The following is a 24551-nucleotide window of genomic DNA, read 5'->3' as shown; positions in this document are numbered from 1 at the left end:
GAGCGCCATCTGGAGGAACAAGATCTATGGCGGCTCCTATATGAGCTGTGTCTGCGTCAGTAGTGGGAATACCGACAGTTAGAGGGAAAATCGCTAACGGTTTGTGTTTGAGGCAATAATGGTATTGGTGCTGCATAGTTTATTATTGATGTATTTGTGTTACGTGCGACAGTGTGCGTGCTTGTGGCGTACTTTCTTAACTGCAGAGCAGGCTGGCATTGTGGGCTGCCACCTGACCCCATGCCCCCCGCGCAGGCAACGCCGATGTGCCTGCATGGGGGACATAGCGCACCCGGTGTGGGCTGGCCCACGGTCCAAGGTGGTTTAGAGCGGGGATGTGAGGGGCCGGCGTGGCACTGTGAACGGATGCTCGGGCCTGGCCTGTGGCCAGTGCAACGAGACGCAGGGTGAAGTGGGTGGACACATCATAGGCCGCGCTGCATGGGAGGAAGCACCGGAAGTTCAGGCCAGCAGACCGGAAGTGGGCGGGGCTTGGCCAGGACACGCGTCGAGGGTAGAAGCTGACTGGGCCTGGCACGTGTGAACGTGCGGCCCGGGCATCGCGACGCCAGCCGCAGTGCCCGCCGCAATTAGGCTGATGGAGTGAGCGGTGGCATGGCGGCTTGGAAGTGCCGACCCGCCACCAACGTGAAGACTGGAGGACCATGTGGAGTGTCTGCCAGCACCGCCGGAGCAACGTGGGGGTGCCGGCCGGGATGGGCGGGGCCACGGGTTGGCCAGCTGACTGGCCCGCAAGCACAGCGACTGCAGGAGGTGGGTACGGGGAGGCTAGCATGGGGGAAAAAGTCAGGGGGAGCGAGCGACACAGCCCATGAGGCCGGGGGAGAGGCCAGGAGAGGATGGGGCCCGGGGATGTAGAGGCCTGCGGCACGGTTAGGGGGTCTTGAGAGGGCACAGGGAGGTGAGCACCCAGGCCAGACATAAGGTCTTGTAACCATTGCTCACCTTCCTGTGCTGCTCTCTGCCGCAGGGCCTCAATCATGGGGTCGGACATGGCTGCAGGGAAGATCCGGGTGTCCTCGGGACAACAGCTTCCAAGGCTCAGCCAGGGAAAAAGAGGAAGGCACTGACCCCGGGCACCTGAATTTAACCCCTGAGGCTGTGGCCGGACACCCCTGAGGCTGTGGCCCGGACACTGCACGGAGTTTCCTTCTAGCTTTCCCCTAGGAGCTCCGCAGTCAGGGGCACGTTTCTTATACAGTATCGTGGCTGCCAGACATATGTTTTTTCTGGGACTCTGCAGAAAGGAATAATGTAATCTACTATGCTATTTCATACCTACAGTGGTATGTTAAAGTTTGGGCATGCCTAGTTAAAATTACTGTTATTGTGAACAGTTAAGCAAGTTGAAGAAGACATGATCTCTAAAAGGTGTAACGTTAAAGATGACACATTTCCTTTGTATTTTACTTAAAAAATATATACAGTTGTGTGAGTAGGTGTTTGCCCCCTTCTTGAATTCTTATTCTTTTGCATGTTTGTCACACTTACATGTTTGAAATCACCAAACACATTTAAATATTAGACAAAGATAACGCAAGTAAAGAAGATCTTTATTATTAAGGGAATAAGAAATCCAAACCTACAGGGCCCTGTGTGAAAAAGCGATTGCCCCCCCCCCCACCTTAAAACATAAATTGAATGTAGTTAATCACATCTTTGGGAGGCTGAGTTCAATTTCCTTAGCCACATGCACGCCTGATTACTGACACACCTGTTCTGAATCAAGAAATCACTTAAATAGGACTTTCTTGACAAAGTGAAGTAGACTAAATGATCCTCAAAAGCTAGACACAATGATGTGATCAAAAGAAATTCTGGAATAAATGACAAAGTAATTGAGGTCTATCAGTCTGGAAAAGGTAATAAAGACATGTCTCATGCTTTTGGACTCCAGCAAACCACAAAGAGAGCTATTATCCACAAATGGCGAAAACACGCAACAGTGGCCTCTCCTGCATCCTCACTGTAAAACCTGAAGTTGAGAAAAGGATGACTTCTACAAATGGATAATGATCCTAAACACACATCAAAATCCACAAAAGACTACCTCAAAAGGCAAAAGCTGAAGGCGTGATGCTTGTCACACCTCACGGACAGACCGTGAGGCAAAGAAGTCAGATGTTCCGTGGTCAGTAACAAGAGAGCACGCAGTAAACTAAGGGAAAAGATATAAAATATAGAAAGGAAATGTGTCATCTTTAACTTTAGCCCTTTTATCGATCATTTCATCTTCAACTTGCTTAATTACTGTTGATAATAACAGGAGTTTTGCCCTGGAGTGCCCAAACTTTGACACGCCACTGTACATACTGAGGTTAGAATTACTTGTAATAATTTTTTTTCTGCCTGCTACAATTTACAGTTTCTGTCCATTGAGTGCAGGGTCGACAGGCTTATGGATCCTGACATCACATAAATCAAATCATATAGCCAAATTGTAAAGATGAATAACAATAACAAAACTATAATTTCTCTCAGGCTAGCATTCAGCAAGATACATGTGTTTGGAAATGCTGGTTTGTGGTCTGCAATATTCAGTCTTGATGTCATATCAAAATCCACCTTTCATCCTTCATTGGGAGAATTTTACAAATAAGCTATTTTATAACCAGTCATTGCACAGCTGTTACAGCATCACATTCCTTAGAATATTGCAAATGACCACATGGCTAACTAAAAACAAGAATGAAAGGGGTTCTCTGGTCTAAGAAGAAAAGTCTGCAGTGAAAGTCTGTACACTTGCACGATCTCCCTGTATTCACCATATGAGTGGGCAGTCACATCACATGTATGCAATTTGCATACTTGTGGTCTTATGCCGACTAGTTTCATCCAGTTTACATACATGCAATCACATGCAGTCACATGGCAGCCCACTCGCACAAGGAACTGTGACAGTGTGTACATCACATACAGTACTTATAATAATAATAATAATAATAATAATTTTTATTTATAAAGCGCCAACATATTCCGCAGCGCTTTACAACTTATAGAGGGGACTTGTACAGACAATGGACATTACAGCATAACAGAAATCACAGTTCAAAACAGATACCAGGAGAAATGAGGGCCCTGCTCGCAAGCTTACAATCTATGAGGAAAAGGGGGGACACGAGAGGTTGATGGTGACAATTGCTTTAGTTATTTGGACCAGCCATAGTGTAAGGCTCGGGTGTTCATGTAAAGCTGCATGAACCAGTTAACTGCCTAAGTGTGTAGCAGTACAGACACAGAGTGCTATTAACTGCATAAAGTGTATGAGAACATGATGCGAGGAACCTGATTATGTTTTTTTTTTTTTTTTAATAGGCCACACAGAGATAGTTAGGTTAATGCATTGAGGTGGTAGGCCAATCTGAACAAATGAGTTTTAGGGGCACGCTTAAAACTGTTGGGGATTAATCGTATTAACCTAGGTAGTGCATTCCAAAGAATCGGCACAGCACGTGTAAAGTCTTGGAGACGGGAGTGGGAGGTTCTGATTATTGAGGATGCTAACCTGAGGTCATTAGCGGAGCGGAGGGCACAGGTAGGGTGGTAGACAGACCAGAGAGGAGATGTAGGGTGGTGCTGAGCCATGGAGTGCTTTGTGGATGAGGGTAGTAGTTTTGTACTGGATTCTGGAGTGGATGGGTAGCCAGTGTAATGACTGGCATAAGGTAGAGGCATCGGTGTAACGGTTGGTGAGGAATATGATCCTGGCTGCAGCATTCAGGACAGATTGGAGCGGGGAGCATTTGGTAAGAGGGAGGCCGATTAGTAGAGTTACAATAGTCCAGACGAGAATGAATAAGTGAGACAGTAAGAGTTTTTGCAGAGTCGAAAGTAAGAAAAGGGCGAATTCTAGAAATGTTTTTGAGATGCAGATAAGAAGAGCGAGCCAGTGATCGGATGTTGGGGGTGAATGAAAGCTCGGAATCAAGGATGACCCCAAGACAGCGGGCATGTTGCTTTGGAGTAATGGTGGAACCGCACACGGAGATGGCAATGTCAGGCAAAGGTAGGTTAGTAGAGGGAGAGAACACGAGGAGTTCAGTTTTTGACAGGTTCAGTTTCAGATAGAGGGAGGACATGATGTTAGAGACAGCGGTAAGACAATCACTGGTGTTTTCTAAAAAGGTCGGCGTGATAACAGGAGCAGAAGTGTATAATTGGGTGTCATCAGCATAGAGATTGTACTGGAAACCAAATCTACTGATTGTTTGACCAATAGGGGCGGTATACAAAGAGAAGAGGAGGGGGCCTAGGACTGATCCTTGAGGAACCCCAACAGTAAGGGGAAGGTGAGAGGAGGAGGAACCAGTACTTTCATGATTCAGCAAGCTGTATCCATATACAGTGACCCCTTTAAATGTCCTTGCTAGAAAAATGTACTGCCATGCATGCAGCTCTTCTGTGTGATAAGCTATTTCCATTGTAACCCTAAAACACAGTTAAAGGCACTGTCCAAGATGAATAAAATCTGTGCACTGGCAAAATTTACTTGCATTTTACTTTATTTTCTTTTATTCTGGCAAAATAAAGCATGTAAAAAATATTGGATAGTTTGGCTTCTGCAGCCTCTTTGTGTTATAGTAAATAGGAGACAGAATAATGAGTTAAAGAGAACCAAACGGCTGATACATGCTGGCCAATTCACAGCAGATACCTCTCAATCCAGGGCAGCGAGGAGAAGCTGCTAGGAAGCCGCCTGTCCAACTGGCCTGCCGCATGGCTCGGTCCCCAGCAGCTTCAGAGTGAAACATACCTGGCTGAGATAATACATCCAGTGCCTGATACATGCTGCCTGTGGATCGGGCAGCATGCATCGGCTGTCAGATTAACTTTAACAACAGTTCTTCAAAATGCTATGTACAGTGATACATAGAAGTTGCAGAAGCGAACATTCCAAAATATTTTTTGAAACAAAAATGGCCTAGGAGGAATATATTAAGAATTAACCAAATGGGGAGAACCCTATACAGAAATCCCTTTCTAACAAGCCATAAAACTTAGCTTTTATTAGTTACTGTTAAAATGTACTGTTAAAATGCATACAGGGTATCAAAATATTGTCCGTAATCTGCCTATGATTCTTGATGTTGTAGTTACCACTTGTATGAATTCATTTGATGACACCCCGGGTTGCCACCATTTATATGTCAGAATTCGACAAGTAGTATTTAAAGCACGCGTCCCACCCACTATGTTTCACCGCACATGCGGCGTCATCAGGGGATGGGACACTGGCATGAATGGCTGCCAGCCAGACACACTTCCTATATATAGCCTTTGTATATAACTCACAACCAATGTGAACATACTTAAAGTGCAGGAAATGACCTCAAGCATAAAGGTACCAATCATAGGTGGCAAAAGGATGAAAACAATAAAAAACACTAAATGTCCTATTCTGCCATATAAAGTGGCATACTTCTCTCCTGGCACCTGTTGTGCTTATTTTTAGTGCATTTTGTTGGCAGTTTTAGTTTATTGTAGATGTTGTACAGAGATGACTAGCTATTGCTTGAAAAAAAGCAGGTCTGGTGGTCAGACACCAATGTAATGTAAGGATAGGCTGGGCCCGCAGAGTGTGCGTGGCTCAGAGCATATGGACAGAGCTTGCATTTTTTTAGATAACCTCTTGAAGAGCTATAGGTGAGTTCACAAAAATTTCGTATGTAAGCATTAAACAATTTTTTTAAATCTCTAATTTTTTTTTTGCACGTTTATTGCAGGGATTCCCCTCTCACAGACACAAGATATTTTTGTAGCAACATGACGGAGTATTTAACATATCTATTCTACATACTAAGCCCCAGAAAGCATAATTGGTACATTAAAGAGTAATAGCCGTCAAGGGAGAAACTAAATCTACACGCAGATGCCGCAGTCTCAGATGGCCAGTTCAGAAGCTCGAGGGAGCCAGCCGTGTGGAAATACTCTGACAAAACATATCTGCATATCTGTTAAATTATGAATGCAATGAAGAGCAATGCATGCATGCCTAAAATGCCTATTTGTGCACCTCTCATGTATCAGCTTATAGCTTAATGTGGCAATGGATATGTGGCATAAATAACTCATAGGATCAGATATTTTGGGCTACATTTATGATATAGGCTACATCAGTAAATTCCTTTTTATATACAGTACATCTGCATTTCATGACATATGAGATTAGAAAAACATAGCTGTTTTCCTTCACCAAGAATGATCCTCTTTATTCATGGTTTATGTCTGCGGCTCATCCCCTGGAATGGACAAAAGAAATACAGTTCCTAAAAGAACGCCGACATCCCAGATAACCTCTTTAAAGGGAATGTATCATGAGAAACTACTCATTGCTTAAAACAAGCTTTTATGTTGAACATATTTGTTTTGTGAATGATTTATTGGTGATGTTTTTTATTAATTTTTCTCCATAACACTATCTACATAAAAAATTAAATCTTGCAGTTTTCACACTGACTGCTGAGCCTCATAATAGGATGAAACGTTCTGTTCTGTAATAATCCTTTTCAGTATATATGTCATTAAGATATCACCTCTAAATGCATAACACATACAGTGGCAAGGAAAAGTTTGGTCAGCCCTGGTCAAAATTACTGTTATTGTGAACAGTTAAGCAAGTTGAAGATTAAATGATCTCTAAAAGGTCTAAAGTTGAAGATGACACATTTCCTGTGTATTTTAGGCAAAAATATATATTGTCGAGTTTTGCATTACAAAAAGGAAAATGGACCGATGCAAACGTTTTGGCATCCTTGGAAATTTGTGTGCTCAGGGAACTTTGATCAAGGTTTCAGACCTTAATTAGCTTGTTAGGGTTGTGGCTTGTTCACTATCATCTTTAGGAAAGGTCAGGTGATGCAAATTTCCCAGCTTTATAAAAACCCAGCCTCCTCTAACCTTGTGTCAAAAAACAGCCACCATGGGTTCTTCTAAGCAGCACTCTGAAAATGAAATGGTGGAGGCCCACAAAGCAGGAGAAGGCTATAAGAAGATAATTTATTTGCACAAATTGCCCTTTCCTGAATTAGAAATATAACTAAGAAATGGAAATTAACGGGAACAGTGGAGGTCAAGATAAGGTCTGGAAGACCAAGCAAAATTTCAGTGAGAGCTGCTCGTAGAATAACTTGAGAGGCAAATAAGAACCCCCACTTGACTACAAAAGGCCTTCAGAAATATTTAGCAGAATCTGGAGTTGTGGTACATTGTTCTACTGCTCAGAGACACCTGCATAAATATGGCCTTCATGCAAGAGTTATCAGAAGAAAACCTCTCCTGCATAGTCAACAAAAAAATTCAGAGTCAGAAGTATGTAAAAGAACATCTAAAAAAGCCTGATGCATTTTGGAAACAAGTCCTATGGAACAATGAGGTTAAAATAGAACTCTTTGATCACAATAATTAAAGGTATGTGTGAAGAAAAAGGGCACAAAATTTCATTAAAAAAAATCTTGCCACACATTAAGTATGGGGGTGGATCGATCATGCTTTGGGATTATGTTGCAGCCAATGGCATTGGAACATTTCAAAGGAAGAGAGAAGGATGGATTCAATGAAATTTCAACAAATTCTTGATGCAAACATAAGATCATCTGTAAAAAAAAGCTGAGGTTGAAAAGAGGATGGCTTCTATAAGTGGATAATGATCCTAAACATGCGTCAAAATCCACAACAGACTACCTCAAAAGGTGCAAGCCGAAAGTTTTACAATGGCTCTCGCAGTCCTCTGATCTGAACATCATTGAAAATCTGTGGCTAGACCTCAAAATAGCAGTGCATCAAGACACCCCAGGAATCTCACAGAACTGGAAGAATTTTCTAGGGAAGAATAGATGAAAATCCCTCAAGCAAGAATTGAAAGACAAGACATTTCTCTGGCTATAAAAAGCGTTTACAAGCTGTAATACTTTCAAAAGGGGGTGCTACTACGTACTAACATTGCATGGTACCCAAACTTTTGCATTGACCCACTTTCTTTTTTGTCATTCTTAAAATGTAAAAGATGAAAATATATTTTGTTTTGCCTAAAACACAAAGGAAATGTGTCATCTTTAACTTTAGGCCTTTTAGAGATCATTTCATCTTCAACTTACTTAACTATTCACAATAACAGTAATTTTAACAAGGGGTGGCCAAACTTTTACATGCCACTGTAATCACACTGACTACAATGGGTAATGTCACAGCTTGCCTCTTCCCCCTGCCTACACAATTACTTTTAAACAGGTTGTAAAGCATGCCTAGAAAACTCTCCCTTAGAAATCAGTGGGACATACAGTACAGACCAAAAGTTTGGACACATCTTCCCATTTAAAGATTTTTCTGCATTTTCATGACTCTGAAAATTGTACATTCACACTGAAGGAATCAAAACTATGGATTAACACATGTGGAATTGTATACTTAACAAAAAAGTGTGAAACAACTGAAATTGTGTCTTATATTCTAGGTTCTTCAAAGTAGCCACCTTTTGCTTTGATGACTGCTTTGCACACTCTTGGCATTCTCTTGATGAGCTTCAAGAGGTAGTCATTGGGAATGGTCTTCCAACAATCTTGAAGTTCCCAGAGATGCTTAGCACTTGTTGGCCCTTTTGCCTTCATTCTGCGGTCCTGCTCACCCCAAACCATCTCGATTGGGTTCAGGTCTGGTGACTATGGAGGCCAGGTCATCTGGCGTAGCACCCATCACTCTCCTTCTTGGTCAAATAGCCCTTACACAGCCTGGAGGTGTGTTTGGGGTCATTGTCCTGTTGAAAAATAAATGAAGGTCCAACTAAACGCAAACCGGATGGAATAGCATGCGGCTGCAAGATGCTGTGGCAGCCATGCTGGTTCAGTATGCCTTCAATTTTGAATAAATCCCCAACAGTGTCACCAGCAAAGCACTCCCACACCATCACACCTCCTCCTCCATGCTTCACGGTGGGAACCAGGCATGTAGAGTCCATCCGTTCACCTTTTCTGCATCGCACAAAGACACTGTGCTTGGAACCAAACATCTCAATTTTGGACTCATCAGACCAAAGCACAGATTTCCACTGGTCTAATGTCCATTCCTTGTGTTCTTTAGCCCAAACAAGTCTTTTCTGATTGTTGCCTGTCCTTAGCAGTGGTTTCCTAGCAGCTATTTTACCATGAAGGCCTGCTGCACAAAGTCTCCTCTTAACAGTTGTTGTAGAGATGTGTCTGCTGCTAGAACTCTGTGTGGCATTGACCTGGTCTCTAATCTGAGCTGCTGTTAACCTGCGATTTCTGAGGCTGGTGACTCGCATAAACTTATCCTCAGAAGCAGAGGTGACTCTTGGTCTTCCTTTCCTGGTAAAGTAATGATGGCCACTCGTTTTTCTTTACTTAGCTGCTTTTTTCTTGCCATAATACAAATTCTAACAGTCTATTCAGTAGGACTATCAGCTGTGTAGCCACCAGACTTCTGCACAACACAACTGATGGTCCCAACCCCATTTATAATGCAAGAAATCCCACTTCTTAAACCTGACAGGGCACACCTGTGAAGTGAAAACCATTCCCGGTGACTACCTCCTCAAGCTCATCAAGAGAATGCCAAGAGTGTGCAAAGCAGTCATCATAGCAAAAGGTGGCTACTTTGAAGAACCTAGAATATAAGACATAATTTCAGTTGATTCACACTTTTTTGTTAAGTATATAATTCCATGTGCTAATTCATAGTTTTGATGCCTTCAGTGTGAATGTACAATTTTCATAGTCATGAAAATACAGAAAAATCTTTAAATGAGGTGTGTCCAAACTTTTGGTCTGTACTGTATGTATATACAGATCTTCTATGTCCATGAGGATCCTGAAGATGCAATTGAAAAAAAATCAAAACAGATTAGAAATAAAGAAAATATATCACAATGTAGTTTTAATTAGTAGAAAATATAAAGGATGTATGACTTTTAAAATTGCTGAAAATTTTAAATACAAGGAGGATAATTTCATATCAACCAACCAATGCTAGATTGTGACCTATTAGTTACTCTTTAAAAGGTGGTTCTGCAGTAGCTGAGGTGTGAATTATAGAGAATAATATAACTCGTATTACAATTGATTAGAAATATTCAAAGACATCTCGGCCTTAGGTGATCTGTATTAGTGAGTGCTTTAGCCTATATCGTCGTGTATTTATATGAAATCACTGCTAATATTCTCATAATTTGAACAAAGAAATTATAACTCTGTGCAGGATAAATGCCCCATTTATACTGAATTGATATTAAAACCAACAACAAAAAATGTGCTGGGAAAAAGTTTAACATAAATAATGTAAATCTTTATTACGGTAGTTGAATTACATATTGAAAAAGGGGGGAAAATAGGAAGACTAAAAATCCAACATAGAAATCACAGATATACAGAAAGTGGGTGAATGCTGAAGAAAAATGGTTGACCTGAACATATTAAAAGATACTTGGTAGGTAAATAATGTGAAAAGTACCTTGATACCTAATCCAAGTAAGGAGAAGCAATGGTAAGTACCAACAATCAAAATTGTAGGCATATGAAAAGGTACATGTTACAAAAGTTCATGAGCAAGAAAAGATAAAATATGAATACCCTATATCCAAGGTTAAAGTGCCAACATTAACTAAACATCCTGGAAAGTGCTAGTACAAATAAAATGCAATAATGAAGATAATAATAAAGGCATCTAATAGACAAAGTGCATGGATGCTCACCCACCTACAACCAGATGTGCGTTTCACTAATGCTTAGTTGGAGGTGGTTCAACACATTTTTTTTTCTTTTGTTGTTTTTTATTCTAATAATTCACAACATGGTTGAAGAGTCTCTAGAAATTGACTGTATTTGGGTCACAAAGCTAGTATTTGAACATTTGTTATATTAAAGATCTTTATTTCCTTTGAAAGATCATTCATCCCTCTATAATGATTATAACTTTTGGAATTACATTGCACTTCTAGTGAACGAAATCTTTTGTGATGCTTTGAACAACTGTAAAGGCCGAAGATTTAGCTGAACCCACTGATTTTGGCAAGACCAGCAAAACACGTAATGTGAATGAAGGCCTTCTAACTTTTTCTTGACAGAAAAGCCAGGGAGAAAAAAACTGGATGAATTACATTGCCAGATCCTTTTGTTTCTCCAGCAGATAAGTCACTGTCAGAGAAATCTAAAGCCTAAGTCACACTAAACGACTTACCAACGATCACGACCAGCGATACGACCTGGCCGTGATCGTTGGTAAGTCGTGTGGTCGCTGGGGAGCTGTCACACAGTCAGCTCTCTCCAGCGACCAACGATCAGGGGAACGACTTCGGCATCGTTGAAACTGTCTTCAACGATGCCGAAGTCCCCCTGCAGCACCCGGGTAACCAGGGTAAATATCGGGTTACTAAGTGCAGGGCCGCGCTTAGTAACCCGATATTTACCCTGGTTACCATTGTAAAAGTAAAAAATGTGTCAGCGCCGGCAGTAACAGCGGTGACGTCACCGCTGTGCTCCGCTTTACGGCCGGCGCTGACACAGTCAGTGCAGGCAAGCACTCGGCCCAGAGCGCGTGCATTAGCAGCGCTCCTGCCGAAAGCAGTTTTAACCCTGTGGACGCTGGGAGACGTGACAGACATCAGAATGTGAGTATGTACTGTTTTTTTTGTAACTTTTACAATGGTAACCAGGGTAAATATCGGGTTACTAAGTGCGGCCCTGCGCTTAGTAACCCGAAATTTACCCTGGTTACAAGTGAACACATCGCTGGATTGGCGTCACACACGCCGATCCAGCGATGACAGCGAGTGATCAGCGACCAAAAAATGGTCCTGATCATTCCCCAACGACCAACGATCTCCCTGCAGGGGCCTGATCATTGGTCGCTGTCACACATAACGAGATCGTTAGCGGGATCGTTGCTACGTCACCAAAAGCGTGACGTTGCAACGATATCGTTAACGATATCGTTGTGTGACTCAGCCTTAACAGAAGCTTACGATGGGCTTACACTAGACAATTATCAGAAAGTGAAGATAGGCTGCCAATCACTTGACGAACGAACAAAATGCTCATTGATGTGGTGAAATAATTTCAGAAACTTGCCCAAAAATCATCATTCTTTGTAGCACATCATCCTGTGTAACAAGTTTTGTGCTGCCAAGTACAATGAGAGTCTATGAACACAGAATAATCATTTACTGATCGTTCTGTGTACATCAGAAGTGTGGTGTCTGCCTAGACAAGTTATCAAACAACAATCTATAGGCAAAGAAGTAGCCATTCAGTTTTTGTTTAGAACTTTTTGGCTAGCGGAAACCTACTCTTACTCTGTTCTTCATTCAGCCAAGCATGCATGAGTACTGGGGAGCTAACTACTTGTTAAGGGCACCATAATGACCAATAAAAACTAAAATGTGACTGGCGGAACAATTGTTTATCAGTCATTTATTTTTTTAATGTTTTTACAACAAATAGTCAACTGTAATCTAATGTGTACGGCCGCCTTGACCTGTCCAATCTTTGTGTCAGGCTTATTTCTTTTCAACCATAAGCAATACCATGCCATTACCATAATGTCTGACAGACCAATATATGACATTCAATTAATGGTGTCTGGGAAGGAGAGATTAAAATAAAATGAATGTCAGCTTCCATATTTTCAATGTAGATAAGAGACCCTCTGCAAAATCAGGCAGCCCCATGTTATAACTAATAGGTTTACTTTATACTAAGTTGTTCTTCAACCATCAGGGAACAGATTAAAATATACCAATGATATGAATAAGGCATACAAATAAATACCGTAATCAACATTCAAGCATTTTTGCTATGTTTACATGCACTTTACTTTACATGTAATTTATAACAAATCATTTTACAGTACCTATGAGGATACTAAAGGGAACATGCACTGTTTTTACATATGGAAATAGTGGCATGAATGAATTGGAGCTTGTCCTTCAATAAAAATAATACTTTTTTTGTAGCGCTTAATTGTGCCAGTCAAGAGATATGATGGTAAATTTCTCCTGACTGGCACTTGGGATTTATACACTACTCAAAAAAGTTAGGGATATTTGGCTTTCGAGCAAAATTTCAGGATGAACCTAAAATGAACTTTAACCTTTTCAGGTGAGACCTTCTCTGAATAGACACACCCAACTGTTCAATGTTTCAGTACTTTTTGAACAACTTGCTGCTCTCTAAAAAGGAGCTAAATGGCAAAATTCACAACAGGCGTTTGATCCATGAATCACCACAAAAAATAAATTGGGGTTCAATTAGTATTGGTATTTAAACAATCCTCCACATCATGCTGTTCACATTTTGACATCATGAGACCAAAATGACACCTAACAATTGATCAAGAGTAGCTCACCATTGTGAGGCTTCAAGCAGGATGTTCTCAGATGGAAGTGGCCACTAAGCTTAGAGTATCACAGAGTGCCATCAGCAGTATGAGAAAGAAGCATGGAGGGCACCACCACAATATCTTATAAGAGGGACCAATCCAAGCATGTAAAAGTGGGTCAAAGTACAAAGAAGAAAAAGTCATGCTAAAGAGGGGATACACCTCTAAAGATATATCCTTAAGGACCTTACATGACCCAATGTGGAAATGCAGTACAAGATGGAAGCATAAGCGCAAATATCAAATACAAATATGAATATAAACACAAATATCCCCAGATAGCTTGGCAGTAAATTAGCACACAATGTGCAACTGTGGGCACATAAATACAGTGATCAAAGCGTCATATGAAAAACCACTCAATCTTATTTAGACAAAATATGTGTGAAGCACAATTGAGGTCAGTAAGAAATGTACACTACCAGCACTTTATAAAGAGTACGAGCGGTCCTGGATATTTAAAAGATGCTGGGCTGCCCATACAAAGTCCAAACAGGTGGAAGTGGGAAGAAAAAGTCTCCAGGTGTCATCGTCTTTTGAGCACAGGTGTGTCTAGTCAATACGGAACTGCCCTACACTTTATGAATGGTACAGCGACAAGCCCCTAGTACTTGAATAACATCATCAATCCACTCATTGTGCCTCTACACGAACAACACAAACCTAATTTCATCTTCATGGACGACAATGCTCCAGCTCATCAAGGTCGCATCAGTAGGCAATACCTGCTGGAAACTGGGGTACCTCAAATGGAGTGGCCTGCGCTTTTCTCCTATGGGATCAGCTGAGTCTTAGTGTAGAGGCTCATAACTCTGTACCCCAGAACATCACTGACCTGAGAGCCGCCCTTCAAGCAGAGTGGGATGCCATGCCTCAGCAGACAATAATTCAACTTGTGAACAGCATGAGACGTCGTTCTCAAGCTGTAATTGATGCTGAAGGCCACATGACAAGTTTTGGACACATTGACAATTTTTGTTAAGGTATACACCACTGTTGTTGGCTTTTGTTTCAATAAATTGTTTGAGATGAGGAAATCACCATTACATGCTTCTAATTAACTGCCCTACTTTCATGAAAAAAATCACTGTAGCGCTGTTTTCCATAAATCTTGCCCGAAAGCCAAATATCCCTAACCTTTTGTGAGCAGTGTATAAGGCTACATTCTGACGATGCAATTATTAAGCAAATTAGGATACTTGCAGGTTATTTTTTTACTGCATGGGCAATGACTCCTCAGCAAGTTTTGCTTCCCTTCATACTGCTGCTCAGTAGCGGCCATCAATGTAATAGCCTACAAAACCACGTTTATATTTATCCAGATAGTTTTGATTGAACAAGTGTTTTCAAATTTACAAATGATAACTATATGCCCTGTTATACAGAAGAAATAAATAATTGAAATCATTGGAACGTTTTATCAATAACCAGAATAAAGAAAAACAGATGGTTGGCACTGAACGTACTGCAATAGTTCATATATAGCAAGTGCACCTGCGGAGTGGTAATGCTTAGGGAGTAATGCTTCCTTTAGAAGTTCTGGTGGTGCTCAGCCTTGGAAGATGATACATTTAAGATGCACGCCATAGAAGAAAAGAAAAGGCAGCACTCACCTATGTCATGGACCCGTAGAAGCTCATAAGAGCGAAACGGCCGTCGTCTGTTTTGTCTCCACCGCTCCCTCTTCACTCCTATGCCTTAGCCTACACCGCATCTGTTTGTAAAATTCTGAATTTTATGGATTAAAAGCAACTCGATTAACAGAAGTCTCCATAGGTGAGTGCTGCCTTTTCTTTTCTTCTATGGCGTGCGTTTTATCAATAACCATTACATTTTGATGGCAGTTTGCATGCAAGCTCTTAAACATGCACCAATAAACAATACAGTTTTTTTCATCACATGTATCCTATATCAGAAAATAAAATTGGTGCTCATGGTCAGGGTCAATAATAAACTGCCAAATGTGTGTACATGAGGAATAACACTATTATTGGCCATTATATGGCTTGTATCTTTTCAACAGCTTCATCCCTCTGCAGGCCTTATCTTCATTTTCAGTTGTCTCGAAGCTAGTGCGTGGATACTAGCACACATTGACATAAAGGAATTCTGCTGGCCTGTCTCTCTAAGCAATGTAGTTACAAATTCAGCACTGAGTGAAATAAAACACTAGAAAGCAGCTGCACTGTATTTCAGCCCATCTTCCACTCTGTGCTGCAAAATATGATGAAACAGCAGTGACAATAAGGGAACATTTTGAGAAAATCTTTTTTTATCAAAGCTGTTTGATGCCTAATGCAGAGAATGAGGCCGCGGGGCATGAATAGTGTCATGCACCACTCCCATCTCTGCATTTACATCCAAACAGTGGATCAGCCCAGAGTGGTTATTTAAAAGCTGCCATGCAAGTATTGATTTTCTAAGGTTCTTGTGTTAAAATAAGTTCGTTTCAGGTTATGCTTATCATAATGGGTGTGGTGATGAGTTATTAATGAGAGACACTGGAGGGGATGGCCATCTTATGCCTACAGGCTCCTTAGATGCACATTCAGTAATGTGTATAATTCCATTTGCTTGGATCAAAGCATGCCCTATTTTCAAAATCACATTACTCAAAGATTCCTTTCCACTGTAATAAGATTTCCTTCCTCAGGTACATGTTAGACTCAAGGAACTAGGGCAGCACCTACTTTTATAATTCACTTGGAAAGCATTGACTACTAACAGTACCTTTTTTGCCTGCACGTTGGCTGTGTCTGTCCACAGAAGAAACAGCTTCTGTGAAAAATGTTATCATACAAACACTACATTAAAGGGGTTTTCAGGGAGAAAGTATTGAGGGACTACAGTGCTACCTAGGAACAACCATCAATGTTTGATCTTGTGGATCTGACCCCTAAACCCTTAATATTATTGTTTGCATACAAACAGATAATACAGTTACATATTCCTTAAAGGGTTTTTCCACTACTCTGACAACCCCATCTCAATCAGCAAGTTTACCCCGAGTAAAATAACAATACTTATAATCACATCCGATGCTGGCACCCTTCCAAGTGGTGTTGGCACTCGCTCTCCCGGGGCTCATGTCACATTATATGATATCATGCGAGCCCTGCAGCATAGCGCTGGCTTCACTCTCCTGGCCTTCAAGAGGAAGTGAGCGGCCAGATGACTTCCACTTGATGTCAGTGAAGTCAGCGCTGACTGGCTGCAGGGCTCGCATGACATAACAATGTGACACAAGCCCTGGGAGAGCGAATGCCAACACTGCTGGAATGGTACCGGCACTGGAGGTGAGTATAGGTGTTGTCATTTTTCTCGGGGTGGGGTTGTCGGAGTAGTGCACAACCTCTTTAAATAAATGAAACTGAGCTACAACACCAGGCACATTCACACTCGCATCTACAGAAGTGTGTCTATGTAGACAATGAAGGCATCGATACTAGACTGCTGCATCCTTTGTTGTGCTAATAAAGGCAATATTACTGAAAAACTTTTTAGTTTATATTGGGAAAAAAATGGATAATGCAATAACCCAAAAGAGGGGATTGGGGTCAACCTGTCATTAAAAATTACAAATTGGAACATTTTTTAAACTACATTGTCAGGCGCACGCTATATATAAACTGTATTACTAGTGAGGCAGATCAGTTTGATGGCGTTATGAAATTGATTTTTGGTGCACTCTACACAATTCTATTACAGGAAAGACTTAGATTCATGCTCCTCATTCTATCTGAAGTGTATTGGCTTGTGAAACCTGGCAATTACATATAAAGACAAGACAGACAAGTATATTTCAGAGCAGCAACATATTTAAAGAAAATGACAGGACTCTGTCAATAGACAGAAATAGTATAGTAAATGTTGGCAATATCTACAGATTTATGTCTATTCACCTCCTTGCAAAGCAACCCAAGGGTTATTGCTACAAGCTACTATCTATGGTAATTCTCTGTACAATCTTAGAACTAGTCAGTCCTAAAATAACACACCACATTATTCCCAGCACCTCCTTAACCGCACTGTCAGCTTTTCAGGCTGAATTAATTACTGGTGCATCCCATATAGCCTGTCCCCCTCCTCACAATGCATGAATACTTAATTATTGTGCTTCAAGGAGGCCAACAACTTAGCTGAACAGCCAGGAAATGTTATTTCATCAGACACTGGCAAAGCTAAACTACAACATACCTCAGCCTTGAGAATTCTCCATATTTATTGTCTTCTACTTGACACAAAGGAAAATAAAAGCATCAGATCAAAGATGTATTGTCTGAGTCCGGATCAAAAACATCAAATGTGCATGGTTACATTCATACAGAGCTCCATACTAGAGGTCCCTGATGATATTAAAGTGTGAGGACCCCACCTGGTGAAGAGGAACATAATGAGAGGGGGAGAACCCGTCAGCCACTGATTGATTGACATGAATCTCCTCATAGCAGCAGGCTCATTATGAAATATGCATTGTGCAGGTGTCCAGCCTATAAAACTCATTATAGATGCTATAAGACCTGTTTGTGAAGTCTGTGTCCGACAAGATGCCGCCAAATTATTCTTCAAAAAAGAGCTTCTGCAAGAGCTAGGGCATGTATAATGTAGCACTCTCCCCAAGTTCCTCTTAAAGGGCAAAGCGCTGATTGAGTCTGGCAGGGAGTAATAGTGTGCCGAAATGAGGATGAAGAAGAAAAGAGCCTGAAAGAAAGCAACAGCCAATAAAAGAGGGAAGCACTTGCCTGTGTAGACCTGTCACTATTAGGGTATGTTTCCACGTTCAGTATAAGGCAGCACTTTGGATGCAGCACATGTCTGCACATGTCCGCTCAGTCCATAGCGCTGCCGGCTTTTGAACACTGGTGACCTCGCATGTGTTCATTGAACCGTACGGAATCACCGCATCCTATACATTTGGACGGTGATATTTATCTTGCGGAGACGGAGCATCTCCGCAAGATAAATTGACATGTTGTGGTCTGGAAAGACGCGCCACATGTCCGGTTACGCAGGGAAGGCGGAGGCGTCCGTGCACGCATAGTGGAAATGGGAATTCTTCAAATCCCCTCCACTATGCTGTAACATCTCGCTGCTGCAGGTTTGACGCTGCGGATGAATGCAACATCAAACCCGCAACATTTACTGAACGTGGAAACATACCCTTATAGCAAAATGATACAAATGCAGAACACACGGTACACACACGCTTGAAGTAGAACAGTCAGTTTTAAGCATAAGGATCCAGACAAACTTGACAAGTGTCAATTCTGATGGCTACAGTAGCGAGTCTGAGCATCTCCAAAAAGGCAAGTGTTGTACAGTGTTCGCAGTATACAATGGTTGAAGGGAGGTTGTAGTCCGAAAATTACTTATTGTCCAAATCAGGTTTTTGTGTTACATCCGTTTTCATGATTAGAGACAATATTATTTTTCATATTTAATTTAAAAATAATAATATTTAATTAAAAAAAAAATATTAATCTACAGACTACTGTGGCTTTTTAGACTCATATTTGCTATGCTATCAGGAAGAGTTTTCAGCAACCTTCTTCTCATCACATGTAGTCTTATTACATATAATACCACTATACCCAGCTTATAACATAGGATAACACAGGATTTACCAATCCCAATGACTATTGCACATGCTCATTAGAGCTATCAATACAACAATATAAAAGAAAAGGTAGGAGTCTGTTCATTGAGGCTCATGTCCATGTGTTGTTTCCTGAAACATTAGGAAGTTAGAAACTGTAATCTACTTACTCTCCCTGGGTACAGTGCTGTGTCTCCCTGTTTGTCTGCAGTGCTGAGGTCTTGTGGAAAGCACTGTAGCTAATCATTGAGATCAGCGGCTCTGCTGATGTAGATAGCAGAAGCCATTGAGCTCAGTGACTGACTGCAGCACTGTTGATGGGACTGCAGCACTGCAGACAAACAGAAATCGAGTAGCAGCAGAGACTCTGCGATGAATAAGGGGAGTGTAAGTAAAGCAGTATGTTTTTTTTTTTAATCTGAACTCTGCCTGGGGACAATAGTTTACTGAAACAGGAAGACCCCCTTTAACGAAAGCTATGAAAAAAAAAGATGTCAGAACACACAGGGGCTGATTCAAGCAGTTTTCGCCATAATTCAAAGTTGCACAAACATTTTCTGACTTTTGGTGTTTTTACACCAGTCCTACTCCCTGTTTTTGAGAAGTGGGTAGGGTGCGACATGGCCAAGTGCACCTGACAAATTCATAATCTATGCCACAAAGGTGACGTATATTATCACAGAAATGTACGCCAGTCCCTGCCTGGGGTATAGGTCTGGCAGTGCCAAGTTCGCTAAATAGGTGCACGTCTCTTAATGAATGAATTTGCAAATCTTATTCCAGTGCTTCCAAAACAAGTGTGATGAAACGGGGCCATAGTTTCTCACAGCTTACTCCATACGAGGCCGCATAGTGACAGACCAGTAACAGAGCTTATGCTGACCACTGTCCACTGTCAATAGCAACAAGAGGAGGATCTGCGCAAAGGAGGCAGCTGATTTTACGTTATGGCTGACTGGTGCACTGTATATCCTCACTTGATCGTATTAGTTTTCAGAACCTAATTGCTAGAGCCCTCTTTACATTGATACACGTTTTTTCACAGACTGGCATCCAAATATTTGGCAGCATGTCATACCAACCTATTCTAAAACAATACGGCATTGTAGCTGCTACACAATGTTTCGTTAATGATTACTCCACTGTTTATCTACATTGTAATACACAAATGAAAGGAACTATTGGTTCAGAAAGCAAATAAAACATTAATAAATCCAATGACTCCTGTGAATTAAATCATCTTGATCAGTTCTCTCCACCGTGTGTCTTGTTATGGAAGCGCCAAATATATCTGGCTGTCAAAAACACACCTCTGGGATTTGTGACTGTGAAGCACAAGGCAGCAGCTGTTTGGCAACACTGCTCAATACTAAACAGCAACTGCAGGGACATTGTATGTAGTGACATCTGCAGATACTTCTTGGGTAGATCCCCACCGATCCAATCAGGTTTATGAGACATTCATGCAAAGATATAAAATGATTTTCTCATGCAAAAGCCATTCACATCACATTGTTCCATTGTAGTTTGCAGTACAAACAGCACTCCAAGTCATGACTAGTGAAGCATTAATCAGGGCGTACGCCTGGTGGTGGATAATCCCAGGCAGACCACCGTACAACAGCAGATTTATTGGAAGACGGAGGCAGCACTGCAAGTTTGCTGCAAAAAGGTGCATTAGTCCAACATGTGACATTTAGGCTACATTGGCTTTTTTAAAGCATAACGTAAAAGTGTAACAATGTTTTGAACTTTTGAATTTCATTCTCCATATCTCATTATCCACTTTGTTTTGCTTTGAACTTGAGACTGCTATCATTTTATAGACAATCATCATGGATATCTCATACTTAAATTTGACTTGCAACTATTTAGTATATGATCAGTTATGCAGATTCTTGCCATGTGACTGCATTGTTACTGTTTTCCTCCTAAATTTTTTAAAATTAAAATTTTTATTATTTTGTATATATATGTATATATAAACACACACACACACATAAATACATATATATAAATATATATATATATATATATATATGTACTGCTCAAAAATTATGGAAACACAATCACACTTCTGTGAATTCAACCTGTCCAGTTGTGAAACAACACTGATTGTGAATCAATTTCTCCTGCTTTTGTGCAAATTGAACAGTCATCAGTAGAAATTATAGGCAATTAGCAACACAACCTCTATAAAGGAGTGGTTCTGCAGGGGGGTGACCCTTTCTCTGTTCTCATCCTTTTTAGCTGTTGTTTTGGTCACTTTTGCATTTTGTCATTGTTCTCACCCCTAGATGTATAGTAGCATGAGGTGGTGTCTACAGTACAACCCACAGAATTTCCTCAGGTAGTGCAGCTAATCCAGGATGGCACATCAATGCGAGCTGTAGCAAGAAAGGTAGTTGTGTCTTTCAGCACAGTGCCCAGATCATGGAGCAGATACCAGTAGACAGGCCAGGAGACATGGAGGGGACTACAGGAGGGCAACAACCCAGCAGCCGGACCACTACCTCTTCCTTTGTTCAAGGAGCAACAATCGGAGCAGTGCCAGAGCCCTGCAAAATGACCTCCAACAGGCCACTAACATCCATGTGTCTGCTCAAACTGTCAGAGTGGTATGAGGGCTCGATGTCCACAAGTGGGTGTTGTGCTTAGAGCGCAACATTGTGCTGGGCGATTGGCATTTGCCAGAGAACCCCAAGACTGGCAGATTCGACATTGGTATGCTGTGCTTTTCACGGATGAGAGCAGGTTCACACTGCACACATGTAACAGACGTGACAGAGTCTGGAGGCGCTGTGGAGAACGTTCTACTGCCTCGAGCATGACCGGTTTGGAAGTGGGTCAGTATTGGTGTGGGAAGGCACTTCTTTGGAGGACCGCACAGCCCTCCATGTGCTCGCCAGAGGTACTCTGACTGCCATTAGGTAAGGGATGAGATCCTCAAACACACTGTGAGACCATATGAAGAAGCAGTGGGCCCTGGGTTCTTTCTGATGCATGACAATGCTAGGCCTTGTGTGGATGAAATGTGTCAACATCTAGGACATCATGCCTCTTTCCATCCACCAACAGCATGTTGCACCACAGACTGTCCAGGAGTTGACTGATGCTTTAATCGAGGTCTGGGAGGAGATCCCTCAGGAGAACATCCGCCACCTCATCAGAATGCCTAGGCATTGTAGGGAGGTCATACAGGCATCTGGAGGCCACACACTACAACATAATTTCATTGCTTTGAGGCATTTCCACTGAAGTTGGATCAGCCTGTAATTTGAATCGCCATTTTGAGTGTCTCAAATCCAGACCTCCATGGGATATTCATTATGATTTACATTGATCATTTTATGTTTTATTGTTCTCAATGCATTCCACTATGTAATGAATAAAGAGTTGCAGCTGGAATATTTCATTCAGTGATATCTAGGTTGTGGTATTTTAGTGTTCCCTTCATTTTTTTGAGCAGTGTATATACACCCACACACATGTTTATCTATCTATCTATCTATCTATATACAAACATACACCAAATAAATAGTGACATCATATGTCTGAGTCACTAGCAATGATGATCACAGACCTAAGCAGAACATAATGAAGAGAATACCACTATATCCCCAAAGTTATATAGAGGCCTCAAAAGCATGACACAAAGAGGATCATTACTGTATGCTACAAAAAGGCTGAAGTAGTGGAAACATCACATGTTGGACTAATATGCCTTTTTGCAACAAACTTGGAGTGCAGCCGCCTTCCATTGTTCCATTTAAATTTCATTGCTCTAAATGTTTTATCTTCGATGATAAAGAATAATACTGCTACAATGATATAATCACCACCAAAAAGTAAAAGTAGATGCAGTAAATGTTATAGAGCAGGCATCTAGTAATAATAAATGTATATATTAGTTATAGTAATTATATATTTATATTGAATGTTGGTCATTAGGACATTGTCATACCCTTGTGCACGTGCCTTCATGTAGCAAAACTCCGTGTTTAGGAGCCAGAGTATAGAGCTGAAGAAAGAATGGCTCCAGTAGCCAGACCATACATTGTAATGGGCACAACACAAATAACTCATCCACTGGTATGGAGACTGCCACAGCTTGCCCTGATCCGAATAAATGATTGCTAGGGAGCACAAGGGGTTATCCAGGTGGCACATCTATGTATTAGGCAGCTTATGGCAGGCTGGATACAGTTATTGTATCTGGACTTTACCGAATGTAAATATTTTCAGTATAAAAATGTAAATATTCTGTACGGAGGCAGCTCCTGGCGCTGTGCCCACAGTAAGCTGTGTTCCAAGACTATAGGTAGAGGGTATACAGGTCCAGACTGTACCCACCAGTGGGCGCAAATGGCAGGGAGCCCACTGTCACGGCACCCGTTACTAGGGCCACATTAACCCTTCTTTGTAGCGTGTATCTCAGTCTTCAGACTATATTTTAGTAGAAATCTATTTAAGGTTTGCTAATTCCCCCAAGAATCCATAACATTTGTCTACAGAAATGATTTTGCAATTATTTTTGTTTTTTATTTTTATGATGACGTTCATTGATTATTATGGTTGATTTTTTTTTAGACTTTTTCACACAAATTGCCCCATTTCATCGGCATAGTACTATATGAATCAATGCACCCATGCCAGCTCCAGCTTGTAGTGTGGGCACGGTTCCCAGTGCCAAGCTTCTAGCCATCAGCCCCTCCTGGTAACACATCTGCACAGGCTCCACATCCATGACATCCCCTCCTCACAGTGACAGAGATCCCTGCTGTATCCTCTCCTGACCCTCCGTCCCCTCCCGGCCTGCATGGCATTGCCCGGGGTGCCCGCTCTTACCTGGCACGCAGTGGCCCCTCACCAGGAGCAGTGAGCCCGCTGCACTAGCGCTGCTGGCCGGCCATCACCCCGGGCTCCGGTGTCTGTGTGCGCCCTCTCCGCTCCGCCCTCTCCTGTCTCGGTGTCTCTGGCACCGCCCGGCCGCCTATGTGACGACTCCCAGGCGTCTGTCTCCCTCCTCTGGCTCAGGGACTCTCCGCACATCCATGGCTGGGTAACGTCGGGCTCCGTGCCCACAGCCCTGGCTTTCCCCATTACCTGGGTGCTGGAGACAGGTCCATGTGTGCCCATGTCCTGCATGCTGGTGCACCCGGTCCTTTACCTCATGCACGGCCACAGTCAAGAGGAAACCAGCAATTCCTCAGACCCTCTTCCCCAGCTAGTAACACATAGAATTAACACATATAATGAACACATATAATGAACACATATAACACAGCCGTGTTCCCACATAGCATAAATGCTGCGTCTCGTGTTCACGGTTTATGTAGAACCCGAAAAATGCCTGTAAAAAATCATCTGTCCTAAAAAAAGATCTGTTATATCTGCACCAAAATCACATCAAAAAAGGAAAAATGCGTAAAATACCCTCAGGAAGACGCACGTGGCAACGTGGGGGGAGTAGTATCTTAAAAGGGAACCTGTCACCCCAAAATCGAAGGTGAGCTAAGCCCACCAGCATCAGGGGCTTATCTACAGCATT

The 24551-nt window shown here is 41.8% G+C and overlaps 1 protein-coding gene across 1 annotated transcript in view; it reads right to left on the bottom strand.

The window, feature by feature from the left end:
- RAI2 (retinoic acid induced 2) overlaps window positions 1-24165 on the bottom strand; it is a 98816-nt gene extending 74651 nt beyond the window's left edge. The window contains exon 1 of the mRNA XM_077296323.1: window positions 23849-24165. The gene's annotated coding sequence lies outside the window, so the exon portion shown is untranslated. The remainder of the gene's footprint in view (window positions 1-23848) is intronic.
- Window positions 24166-24551: the final 386 nt, after the last annotated feature.

Source organism: Ranitomeya variabilis, chromosome 3 (assembly GCF_051348905.1).
Source record: "Ranitomeya variabilis isolate aRanVar5 chromosome 3, aRanVar5.hap1, whole genome shotgun sequence".
In the NCBI taxonomy this organism is placed as follows: Eukaryota; Metazoa; Chordata; class Amphibia; order Anura; family Dendrobatidae; genus Ranitomeya; species Ranitomeya variabilis.
This window is presented reverse-complemented; position numbering and strand designations above follow the sequence as displayed.